This window comes from Lithobates pipiens, unplaced genomic scaffold (assembly GCF_037356315.1).
Source record: "Lithobates pipiens isolate NorthernLeopardFrog02 unplaced genomic scaffold, aLitPip1_a1.2 Scaffold_13, whole genome shotgun sequence".
In the NCBI taxonomy this organism is placed as follows: domain Eukaryota; kingdom Metazoa; phylum Chordata; class Amphibia; order Anura; family Ranidae; genus Lithobates; species Lithobates pipiens.
This window is the reverse complement of record NW_027507718.1, coordinates 11,584,706-11,597,062: the sequence shown is the minus strand read 5'-3', so window position 1 is coordinate 11,597,062 and position 12,357 is coordinate 11,584,706. Positions and strand designations below refer to the sequence as shown.

The following is a 12,357-nucleotide window of genomic DNA, read 5'->3' as shown; positions in this document are numbered from 1 at the left end:
CATTTCTGCAAAATGCATAAAAAAAAATAAAAATAAATAAATAAAAAAAAAAAAATAAAAAAACACGCGCTAGTGTGAATCAAGCCTTAGGCTTTAAATGATAAGTTCACTTAGAGTAACGTGTTAGGTGTTACACCCATACTCAGGGGTTTAACATCTAACATGTTACTAAGGCCTGATTCACACCTATGCATGTTTTAGTGCGTTTTCAGTTTTGCAGAAACACACTACAGTCAATTTAACATGGTTTGCTATGGGTCATGTTCACATCCATGCATTTTATGGAAAGGGCCAGGGACCAGCAGTTAGTGCTTTTGGTTCCATAGACTTAATGGATTAAAAAACGTGCATTGAAAAACGAAAAATGCACATGTAATATGCATCATCTGCAGAGGTGTGAACCAGGACTAAATCACCCCCCCTGATCCCCCTTTAAAAACAGCGGGAGGAGGATCCTCTCCCTGCACCTACCATTGCAATTCAGGAATAATGTGGCTGTGCAGAGCTCCGCTCACACAGCCCCGTCATTCATTCATAGAGTTCTGTGGTGGAAGACAGGACTTGTTCATTCATTCAAAGAACTCTATGAATGAACTACAAGTCCAGTCTAACGCAGATTACTTGTTTTTTTTAATGAACTGCGAGGGTGCTGATGAGTTCTCTCGTCGTTCATTGATCTTCCTGCCATTCGGTAACTGTCTGCCCGTATGGAAGGTACGGACAGACAGCTATACTGCGAGTCTGCAGGAGCCACCAATCATGGGTGCAATGCTCTGCAGGCTCCTAGGGATTTTTTTATTTTTACCTGCAAACACAAATGTGCATTTGTTAGATCGTTTACATAATTGTTATGGCTCCTGCACACAATTATTTATACGAACAACAACAATTCTGAGGAGACACAGATTTATTTTTTTGCTGCCTCAGGAAGATTGCATTAGGCATACAGGGTTAAAGTCCAGAGTGGCTGGGCTGCAGTAAATGTTCTGAGGGCAATAAATCCAGTATGAAAGTGAAATATATATAAGAGCTGGGAATAAGCATTCTAAAATGCCTCCCCGTCTAGCCCCCCCTCCACCACCATGGACCCATCCCACCACCCCCCAATGCCATCCGCAGGTGCATCTGTATGGGAATAGCTTTTTACATTTAATAAAAAAAAAAGGCAGAAATTAGGACTTCTAATGAGATATTTTAAAGGGCCATTAAAAGAGAACATTAAGTGCCCGTTCACACTACCGCGACTTGTCAGGCGACTTAGGTTCGTCGTTTTGCAAGTCGCTGCTGAAGTCGTGTGCAGGTCGCGTCTGAGTCGCGCTGGAAGTCGTTTCGCCCCTGTGTGAACGGGCACTAAGGCAGGAGGCATAAAAGTAAATAACTTTGCAATTTATGTAGTGCAAAACAAATTATGCGTGCCAGTTTACTATTAATTATGATCTATTGTTAGAGCTGAGCAGGAGATTTATTATGGATTAGGCTGGTGATTCCATTATGTACATTAGCGGTGCGACATATGAAAAGGAGTTTTACAGGAGTTAAAAGAACTAAAGTATAAAAGCTGCAGCTGAAGTGCTTTGTACAGTTCTGTTGTTACAGAATGTCCTAAAACAGGTCTAGCAAGGTGTTTAGCAATGTCATACCAACAGACGGTTACAGTCATTGTACTGACAGGTGTGACCTAATAGGCTTTGAAAAACACAGGATGACAAAAGCATATTTGAGCAACACTGACATTGCAGCATTGTTGGGCTTTTAGAAGGTGGTAACCAAAGAGGTGGTCACAGGTTGACCTAGAATAGAAGACAGGAATGCTTTGCAAGAGGCAACCCAAGGTGGACAAGTACGAGATGGCTAGGGCCTTAAGGGCAAGCACCAATGTACACAACACGATCATTCATTTTAAGCCTTCTCAAATGCATACCCTGTAAAAACAAAATGATCACATGCTGCCAATGCTGTTAAAATCAACTCCAGTAAGTAGAAAGTTTCCTGAAGCCCAAATGGGAAACGGACACTTTAGGAATGTGGTCCGTCCAGCTGACCTTCACATCACTACAGGATACAGCATTGATTTAACATCAGCAGAAGGAACCAGTGAGAAATGCAGGACACAAAGAAATGTGACACTCCCAGAAGTGTCGGCCTTTCACTGGACTTAAGAGATGATCGCCATTGAACAGGGTGATGTTTGGGGGCACAGGCAGCAGGAATAGTACAGGTTGCAAGAAAGAAATTTGCACAATTCCCCCATCAACACAGGCAATGCAATGGTTTTCTCCTGAAGGGAGGATGGGGTCCGCCATCCCCATCGGTAGAAGACAGAGTATCGCTAGCGGCTATGGCAGCTGCTAGCGATAATTGCAAGAGAATCAACTGATTACATTCAGCCTGCCCATTAACGGTTCGAAGCTGCTGAAATGGCCAATATTTAATTTACACCGACCTAAAAGAAGTGGTTCATTTTTGATAAATTACTGTATGTTGAGGTCAGAAATGTATTCTTGGAGGCTTGAAAAGTTACTAAAAAAAAAAAAAAAAAAAAAAGGCAAAAGAAAAAATGTGGACTTTATTGGTCTTTAAAAATGCTAGCTCCGTGGCTCTCATACTGACCCATGCCATCAATCTTTTGAGTCGCTGACCAAGAAAAAAAGTTGTAGTACAAATTCTAACTTCCCTCTGACATAATTTTGGCACGTCTGTTCCGAGCCAGTGACCCAAAAAGTCAGGAAATTAGTCAGAGAAGGAGGTCAACAAAGACAGCCTATGTTTCTCCCTCAATGCAGATTTCACTTTTTTTGTAGGTGAGACAGAGGGGCTTATTATCCTTTGTACATTGACCCTTTGCTATATAGCAGTCAACATTTTAAAATAACGTGCTCTTATTCAATGCACAGTTCGTATTCTTAAGAGCCATTTTATTTCTTAAAGTGGACCTTAACCCATCTGCATGACATCCTCTCACCTGCCCCCTTCCCTCTCCCTCTTACACAACTGCAGGAGGAGGAAAAAATAAATAAATAAAAAAAAAAAACACACACACACACACACACACACACCATACATTACAGTTTACCAATCTTTTGATGTGACAGCTGCATTAAGCTGCCATACATGTTAAGATTTCTATCAATTTCCCCAATGGACACTAAATAGCATGCATGCATGGAGGAATCTCCCTACTGTATTCAGACAGACAGCATCCGCAGCTGTCAGAATATCAAAACAGTGAATGCTATCTGACAATATTCTGCCTGCCTCCTTCAAACAAAAAAATAATAATTTTCATTAGGAACTGGGCAAAACATTGTTTTATTTAGGAATAATTACCCTAGTTTTAACCTGGTGATCCTGCCAGTAACACAACTGCTGTCTTAGGGTTGCAATGCTCACTCGCTGCACTGCATCAAGCAAACAGGAGCAGTTGTCATCTAAGACAAGACTACAAACCTCCAAGACAAGACCTCCCACTATCATCTTCTCCATAACTTAAAGGAGTTGTAAAGTCTCAAGGTTTTTCACCTTAATGCATTCTATGCATCAAGATCAAAAACCTTCTGGTACAGATGCCCCCCAGAGCCCCCCCCCCACTTTTACTTACCTGAACCCAATCTTTCCAGCAACGAGACCAGCAGCTCCAGCTGCTGTCTCCAGTCCTCATAGGATAGATTGATAGTAACAGGAGCCATTGGCTCCTGCTGCTGTCAATCAAATCCAGTGACCCGGGAGCCAGGTGGGGCTGAGTCCTGCTGTCTGTGACAATAGACACAGCAGGACTTGGGAGCATGCCCACACGAGTGCCCCCACGGAAAGTAGCTCTCTGTGTAGGCACTCAATGCAGAGGAGGAGCCAGAAGCTCAGGGAACCCCAGAAGAGGATCAGGGCCGCTCTGTGCAAAACTCTGGCACAGAGGTGGTAAGTATAACATGTTTGTGATAAAAAAAAACAAAAAAATACACACAACACGAACCTTTACAATCACTTTAATGGGACTATGTTCCTTAAGGCCAGCCATACACAGTTCGCAGTTAATGGGCAAGCTGTATGTACCAAGTTAATTAATCAATCAACTTGGATACAACCAGCCTGCCAGATTTTCTTGCAATTATCGCTAGCGGCTGCTATAGCCACTACCGATAATCACCGTCTTCTCCTGGCGTGGATGGCTTCCCCCACCCGGGATAAGACATTTTGATGATTCGCCTGTCAACACATGCCGTGGTTACAGGAAAGAAATTTGCATAGTGTATGGCTGGCCTAAGTCCTAAGGGAACATTACTGATTAATGTACAGCACAGAAAGCGATCAGCTGATAAGGGTCAACAAGTATATTTTGCAGATACTGAATTGATATGACAGATCACTTCCCATAATACATTGAACAGATCAAAAGAAGAAAAAATAAAAAATAAATAGGAGGGTAATGTTTGAAAAGAAACTTCACCCTACCTATCTTAAATGATATGTAAAAATCCAACACTTCCTGTACGAAAGAAAAAAAAAAAAAAAAAGCAAAGAAAACAAAAACACATTGTTATCTTCTTGGAAGCAAAGTCTCCCTTGTTCCTCTTTGTTCCTGTAGCAGCATCTTAAAGCGGAGGTCCACCCTAAAATGGACCTCCGCTCATCGGAATCCCCCCCCTCCGGCGCCACAATCGGCACCTTTCAGGGGGGAGGGGGGGTGCAGTTACCTGGATAATCCAGGTAACTGCACCCACTTCCGGGCTAGCTCTCTGCGGAAAGGGGCGTACGTTACGCCCCTTTCCGCAAGCGCCCGCCCCCTTCAGCAAGTGCCCCGCTGCCTGCTGGGAAAGACACAGATCCCAGAGGCAGCGGGGACCGTCCGGATTGCGCCGCGCGGCTCGCGCATGCGCAGTAGGGAACCGGGAAATGAAGCCGAAAGGCTCCATTTCCTGATTCCCATACCCAAGATGGCGGCGGCACGAGCGAGCGATCGGCTTCGGGTGCCGACATCGCGGGCGCGCTGGACAGGCAAGTGTCACTATTTAAAAGTCAGCAGCTGCAGTATTTGTAGCTGCTGGCTTTTATAAAAAAAAAAAAAAAAAAAAAAAAAAAAAAAAAACGCGGACTCCCGCTTTAAAATAAGATCTAATGCAAGCTAGAGCTGCACGAATGAAGGAAAAATGAGAATTGCAATTTTTTTGCTTAGTATAAAAGGTCACAATTCTCACGGCGTAATATCATCCTTCACATTGTACAGAAAAAAATAAAAATAAATAAAAATTGTGCTTACTTTACGTTTTTTTTTTCTTTTTTTAATTAAATTCATTAACCACTTCAGCCCTACAAGAATTTACCCCCTTCCTGACCAGACCATTTTTTTTGCGATACTGCACTGCGTCGCTTTAACTGACAATTGCAGTCATACGACGCTGTACCCAAAAAAAAAAAAAAAAAAAAAAAGTACGTCCTTTTTTTTCCCCCCACAAATAGTGAAAACTTAAAAAAAAAAATAAAAAAAACCACCACACAATATCTTACTTTTTGCTTTAATAAATATCCCAATTAAAAAAAAAAAAAAAAAAAAAAAAAAAAAAAAAAATCCTCATTTGAATGCTTTGACATATTTTTGGTTTAAAAAAAGAAATAACTAGCAATAAGCATATTGATTGGTTTGCACAAAAGTTATAGAGTCTACAAAATGGGGGATAGATTTATGGTATTTTTATTATTATTATTTCTCTAGTAATGGTGGAGATTTTTATCAGGACTACGATATTGCGGCGGACAAAAATCGGACAAATTTTTGGGACCGGTGACATTTAAACAATCTATAAATATGTGCTGATTACTGTATAAATGTCATTGGCAGGGAAGGGGCAAACTGGCATTTGTGCATTTACATACACAGATCCCCGTTCTCGCTCAGTCACGAGCAGTCGCGGGTGCCTGGCGGTCATCGCACCCGCCAGGCACGTACTGCGGGCGCCTCCTACAGTGTCTGACATACAGCGACAAAAGCTCACCCAGGGGAGCAATCCTGCCACAGTTATAGCTGCACAAATACAGTGTGACATAAAATATTGCAACAACCACCCTTTTATTCTCTAGGGTCATACATACACACATATATACACACACACACATACACACACACTCCAAGTAATTTTCTAGCAAAAAAATAGGCTTTAGCTAAAAGCCAACAAGTGTCACAATAAAGGTTTAGTGATTAATTGGTTAAACTTCCATCATTTACAGACTGAAGTTCATTCCTTTGATCTAAAGAACAAAAATGTTACAATGTTTATATAGTAAACTCAGCAGCTGAGGAATGTTGTGAGGGGGTTTGACAGCTGTCGGCTTTTTATCGTCATGCATTGTATGCATGGCGGTAAAAAGCTTTCAGGGTGCAGCCCCCCTCCCTTTATACTCACTGGAGCCCAAACTCGATATAGCAATGTGCAGGAGAGCAGCAGCTCTCCCAGGCGTCTCCCTCTTTATTGGCCGAGACATAGCAGCTAGAGCCAATGGCTCCCGCTGCTATCAATCACAGCCAGAGAGGAGGGAGTGGGGACGGGGCCCAGCAGTGCTCTGTGTGTCTTATGGACTCACAGAGGTGGCTTGGGAGTGAGCATGCATGAGTGCCTGTAGAGCAAGCAGCTTGCCCTGGGGGAGCTCAGCAGGGGGAAGGAGCCAGGCGCGCCAGTGAGGGACCTAAGAGGAGGATTGGGACTGATTTGTGCAAAACCATTGCACAGAGCAGGCAAGTTTGTTTTTTTTTCTTTGTTTTTTTTTTAGTTTGGCACAGAACGGCCACATTACTGCGTGTGTGCAATAGTGCCAATAGAGCGATCCCGAGAGCACGCACGCTGCTGGCAAAGTTACCGGTGGCTAACTGAAAGCCTGCGTGCTTGCGATTGGGAGCTTTCCAATCATGTGACAGCCAATCACGGCAGTCACATGCCCACAAACTCTGCCCCCCGGCATTCTAAAGTCCTTAAAGGGCTGGCAGCCATCGGCTCTAAGGAGTTAAGCTGAACCTTTAGTATTTTAATCTCCTTTCATGTTGTGAGTACTGCCCGTCTGTTGGTCATCTATTTCCACAACTTCTTATGGATTTCCTGCATGCTCTTCAGCTTTTATTCTGCTGTTTACGGTCAATTTCTAAGGACTACATATCCCATGGTACCTTACTGCCTGCAGGCTGTGATTCTTGTACTTATTCTGCCTTCAGGAACTCCTCCTCTAAGCACCTCTGTAGTCCAGAAGTAGTGATGAGCTTGGTCACTCGGAGTAGAATCCAAACCCATCAAGAAGCTGTCACATATACAGACCAATCATCTCTGGCTACAGCATTCCCTGCCTTGCAGCCACATAATATAAATTATCTGGGGAAAAAAAACCTTCTGTGTGCAGTAGGGGTGGGCATCTTCACTGGTCTCATGATTCAATACGATATCATGATTAGCGACGAGCTCCCACTCCCTCTTGGGCCACCCAGGCGGCTCTTCCACCCTGAAATCTTCTGGGACACATCACAGGTCCCAAAAGATTGCCTGGCTATGCAGGACAGCGTAGTGGGGGGGGGGGGGGGGGGGGCAAACAAACTGAAAAATACTGCACTGTGCCCATCAAATGCAGCCACCTATGCCAATCTAATGCAGCCATCACTTCACTAACCCCCCCCACAATGCACAGACCACCACTGGTGCTGACAATTCCTTGGCATTCCTGTTTGCACTTTCCAGCACACTAGGCACTAACAGTGGAATGTGCAAAGGGGAAGCCCAGGGAAATGTCAGCACCGAGCGTGAGGTGTAAGTAGAGTACAAACACATTTGTACTCTACTGACTGTTAAAATGACTGTGTTTTAATAAATGCTGTGTTACAATGAATGAGGTGCCCCGCTGTATGTGCTTTTTAAAAAAAATATGGAACTTCATACCGAATTTCACAGGACAATAACATCCCACTCATGTAACTGCCCTGCCCTGACTCTCTCCTCTCACATCTCATGTCTTTCCTGACGTCAGCGGGGAATTTTCAGCAGGGCAGTTCGGTATGAAGTTCCATTTTTTTTTTTTTTTTAAAAAGCACATACAGTGGGGCACTTCATTCATTGTAACAGAGGATTTATTAAAAACGGTCATTTTAACAATACCTCCTGATGATGCAATAATTACCTTTGCGAAATGTGTAGTGGCTGTCAGGACCCCCGTTGATTAGTTTTGGTGGATGAGGAAGCGGATCACTGCTGAGGGCTTTGAGCATACGGAGAGGTAGACCATATCCATATTCCCATGTACATGGCTGGACATGCTTGGTGCCAGCTCAGGCACAGGCATATGCGTGTGAATTTTGCTGTTTTAAAAAAAACTTTTTAATAAATTAGTTTTGACTTTCTGCACTATAATGGTCCCTTATATATTTTTGTGAGCTAAATAGCACGAGAGGTTTCTATTCCCTGCTTGGAGAGGCTGTTGATGAGACCCTTAAAGGAGTGGTTACCCTAAATGAACTAAAGGCGCAGATTAGGTCTGGTGAGTGGCCATTTCACTTGGTGGTGGTGGTGGTGAAGTCACTTGGCTGGTAATTAGAAGAAGCACTTGAAATATGAGGAATTAATCAGCACTGGAGTGATTGTTCATCCATACATGCACTGTGCACTTTTCTTATAGGACTGATCACTCACTTGGGACATTCATGTTACATTGCAATTGGTTTCCTATTGTATGTGGTTTAAGGCACTATAAGGCCCTTTATTTGATACTACTGCAAGGGTGTTCCTAGGTGATTACTCACTTGGGACATTCATATTATATTGGTTTTATATTGTTTGTGGTTTAAGGCACTTTAATCATTTGTTTGCAAGGGTGTCTCTAGGTGATCACTCACTTGGGACATTCATAGTATATTGAAATTGGTTCCATAGTCTATAGGCACTGTAAGGCACTTTAATTACTTGACATCACTGCAGGGGTGACCAGCCCGGATGACGGGCTAGCTGTACAGCGGTACCAATATTTTTTAATATTTTGAACATCTTTGGTTTTCATTATTATTTAGCACCTTTGCAATATTGTGATAGAGGAGTTATTTTTTTATAGTAAAGGAGGTTTTCATTTGAGCACGGCACTTTTGGTTAAACAAAAAGTAAAGTTAGCGCAACCCACGCTTTATATACACTTTAATTAGATTGGTCCACAGAGTGACACTTCTACACCAGGTTGCAGCAAACAAAGAAATATAGATTGGCAGCTCCTTTTGCGCCAGTAGTCCATTTCTCTTATTTTTAATTTTAACAATACGCTCTGGAGCGCTCTGCCGGGAGGGGCAAGTCGGTATGATGTCACCCAGCAATCGATTTTCCGGTCAAAAACATTGATGCCGCATTGGGGGACACCCAAAACGCGATGCATCGATTAAACGATTCATTTCAGCACCCCTAGTATGCAGCAAACTCCCCTACTACTTACCCATCTCAATCCAGTGATGTGCATGACAACTGTTGCTCTCCCGGGTCTCTTCCTAGTCATTGGCTGAGACAGACTACTATCAATCACAACCAGTGAGCCAATGAGGAGAGAGCAAAGAGGGGGCGGAGCTGAGCTCCATGTGTGAATGGACATACAAAACAGCAGCTTGGTTGTCCCCATAGCAAGGGCACTTGGTAGGAGGGGAGCCTGGAGCGTTGGCAGGGGACCCGAGAAGAGGATTGGGGCTGCTCTGTGCAAAACGATTAAGCAGAGCAGGCAAGTATGATGGGTTTATATAAAAAATAAAAACAAACACACACACAATAATAATAATAATCTGCCTTTAAATTTTTAAGATTGTTCAAGTTAACCACTTGACCTCCGGAAAATGTACCCCCCACCCCTTCCTGTCCAGGCCATTTTTTGCAATAAGGCACTGCGTTAAAAGGAAGAAAGGTAACAGCGCTCTCTGCAGGGACAACTCAATCCATACACCAGGTCCACTCACAGGTGCTGAGGCTCGATGTGTCCCAACACACTCCAATGCAACAGTCGTAAGAAGAGCAAGCAGAACTGTAATCCTTGAAGTGTCATTGATTGGTGCATCAGAGTGACAATGAAACAAACAATAAAACTGATGCGTTTCGGCAACAGCCTTAATCATAGCTACGACTAAGGCTATTGCCGACATGCATCCGTTTGTCACTCTGATGTACCAAAAAAAAAGACACTTCAAAGGATTACAGTTCTGCCAGCTCTTCTTACTACTATGGCACTGCATTACCTTAACTGACAACAGAACGGACATGCAATGCTGTACCCAAAATAGAGCTTTCATTTGGTGGCATTTGATCACCTCTGGTTTTTATTTTTTAGACTAAAAATAAAATAATAATAATTATTTATATTATAGTATGTGTATATCATTTTTTTAATTTATTTTTTTATTAAATACAAAACACCACATGATCCATGCCCTCCCCCTGTCAGTGATCTGCCTTGTTTACATTACATAGGCAGACCGCCATTCTGCCTCTGTGCTGGACAATCAGCATCCGCAGATCAGCTCCAGCTGTGTATAATCATGTGTGCCCCCTACCCGATACGTGGGATCACGTAGTGGATAAGTGATCTGGCGCAGTGCCACCATATGAAAGTTATACATTCGGCAAGTGCTTATTAGGAGATGGCTAGAAATAATTGAAATACAATGTGAAAGTGAATATAGGATTTTACAGTTTGACCATACACTATAATAATCAGTTGGAAATAATTGAAGAACTCTGGATGGCCGCACTCCAAGATAAATTCAAATGCCTTTTATTCGTGAAGCAGAATCACACAAAAGTGGGTCACAGCAAAGCAACAATAGCTAACGCGTTTCACACTACCAAGAGTGCTTACTCACTATAATAATCAGACAGGAATTGCATAGACTAAATGAAAAGAAAACCAAAAAGAATAAAAAAGGGCCAATTCACACCCGTGCATTGATGTAATGTACAGATCAACAGAATGACATCTGAAAAACAATCGTCCTATTCACACCATAACGCTGAGCACGCATGTCAATGGACATGAAAATGTAGGACAGACGTCACCGTGCGCTAACGCGACTAAAAAGGATGGACGTTTTCATGAATGTTCCATACACTTTAGGCCAAGTCAGCGTGAATTGTCCCCAAGACTGTGACACGCCATGCTGTGTCATTATAAAGGACTTCCTTCTGGAGTTTTCCCCTCTACTCCCCTTATGGAGGTAAAACTTACCCACCCAGGTCTCTGAACACCCAGAAAAAAGAAGCAGTGTGTACAAATCCCAGAATAGGTAGAAGTGGGAGAATAGAAGTTGCAGGGACCCCCTCATTGAGTACCATAGCAATCCTGTCACTGTCCTTAGTGAGAGACACTGAGGTAGGAGAGGTGACATTATCACCCTCCACACACACACACACTGTATTATTACAATAGAAGAACGACTCACCCCGGGCAGGCAGGCCGGCTCCCTCAGCAGCCAGCTCTGGTGCACGGTGTCCGCTCCGGCTACAAGTTGTCCCCAATGCGCTGTGTACGTGTGTCACCTCTCCTCTACCACCTCCAGGTCCACACCCCTCCCGTATCGCGTTCTGCCTTCAGGACTCCTCCACGGAGCTTCTCACTTTAAATGCGTTGCCAGGCAACCAGCAGTTAACCGGCGACCCAACAGTGGAGGGAGGAGCGGAAGAGGAAGTCACGTGCGTATCAGGAAAGGGGCGTGGCCCGAGAGCTGAGCTGTCACGTGTGACGTTGTAGACTTCGTTAAAGGATCCCGAACCTCAGTCAGTCTGTCTCCCTTTATCCAATAACAGATCGCTCACTGAGCGCCGTCTAGCGACCACGTGGCTTATGTTAATGAGGCTTGTGCAATCAATGGCTGGGTAGCCTATTGTTCTCTTGCTGCAGCCTGGGTTTACACATCCTGCTATGCAGACACTGGCTACGTGGCAGCTGCCTGCTGTTAATATGACTTTACCGCATTCTCCAGCCCTCATTTATTGTTATTACTTGTCACATCAGCTTATGCAAAAGGTAATGTTAGAACCTCCCTTCTAGAGTCATTACCTGATCTGATTTCTCTTTTCCAATCATTTTTATTCAAAGAGGAACTGCAGTCTTCTCACATCATTTGTAATAAAAACATCTTTGCCATTCTGAAGCTTCCCTCCAACCACTCTGCATATTATTTTATATATACGCTGTGATTCTGTACTTGCAACATATGCTGCAGAAATCTCCCTTCACTGAGCCAGGCTGCAGCCATTTTAACTGTGGGCAGCTGAAGCTTCTGCCTGTTCACTTCCTGGATTTACACAGAGGTACACCTCAAGCCCTGCAGCTCTCATTGGCCCTCTTATGACATACCCAGGGGGGATGAGAAGAATG

At 43.5% G+C, this 12,357-nt stretch overlaps 1 protein-coding gene across 2 annotated transcripts in view; it reads right to left on the bottom strand.

Annotated features, from left to right (window-relative positions):
* The window catches only part of GOLM1 (golgi membrane protein 1), a 130,892-nt gene extending 119,230 nt beyond the window's left edge, over positions 1-11,662 (bottom strand). The window contains exon 1 of one of the 2 annotated variants that reach the window (XM_077474837.1): positions 11,420-11,662. The gene's annotated coding sequence lies outside the window, so the exon portion shown is untranslated. The remainder of the gene's footprint in view (positions 1-11,419) is intronic. The other variant, XM_077474834.1, reaches the window with a different exon arrangement.
* Positions 11,663-12,357: the final 695 nt, after the last annotated feature.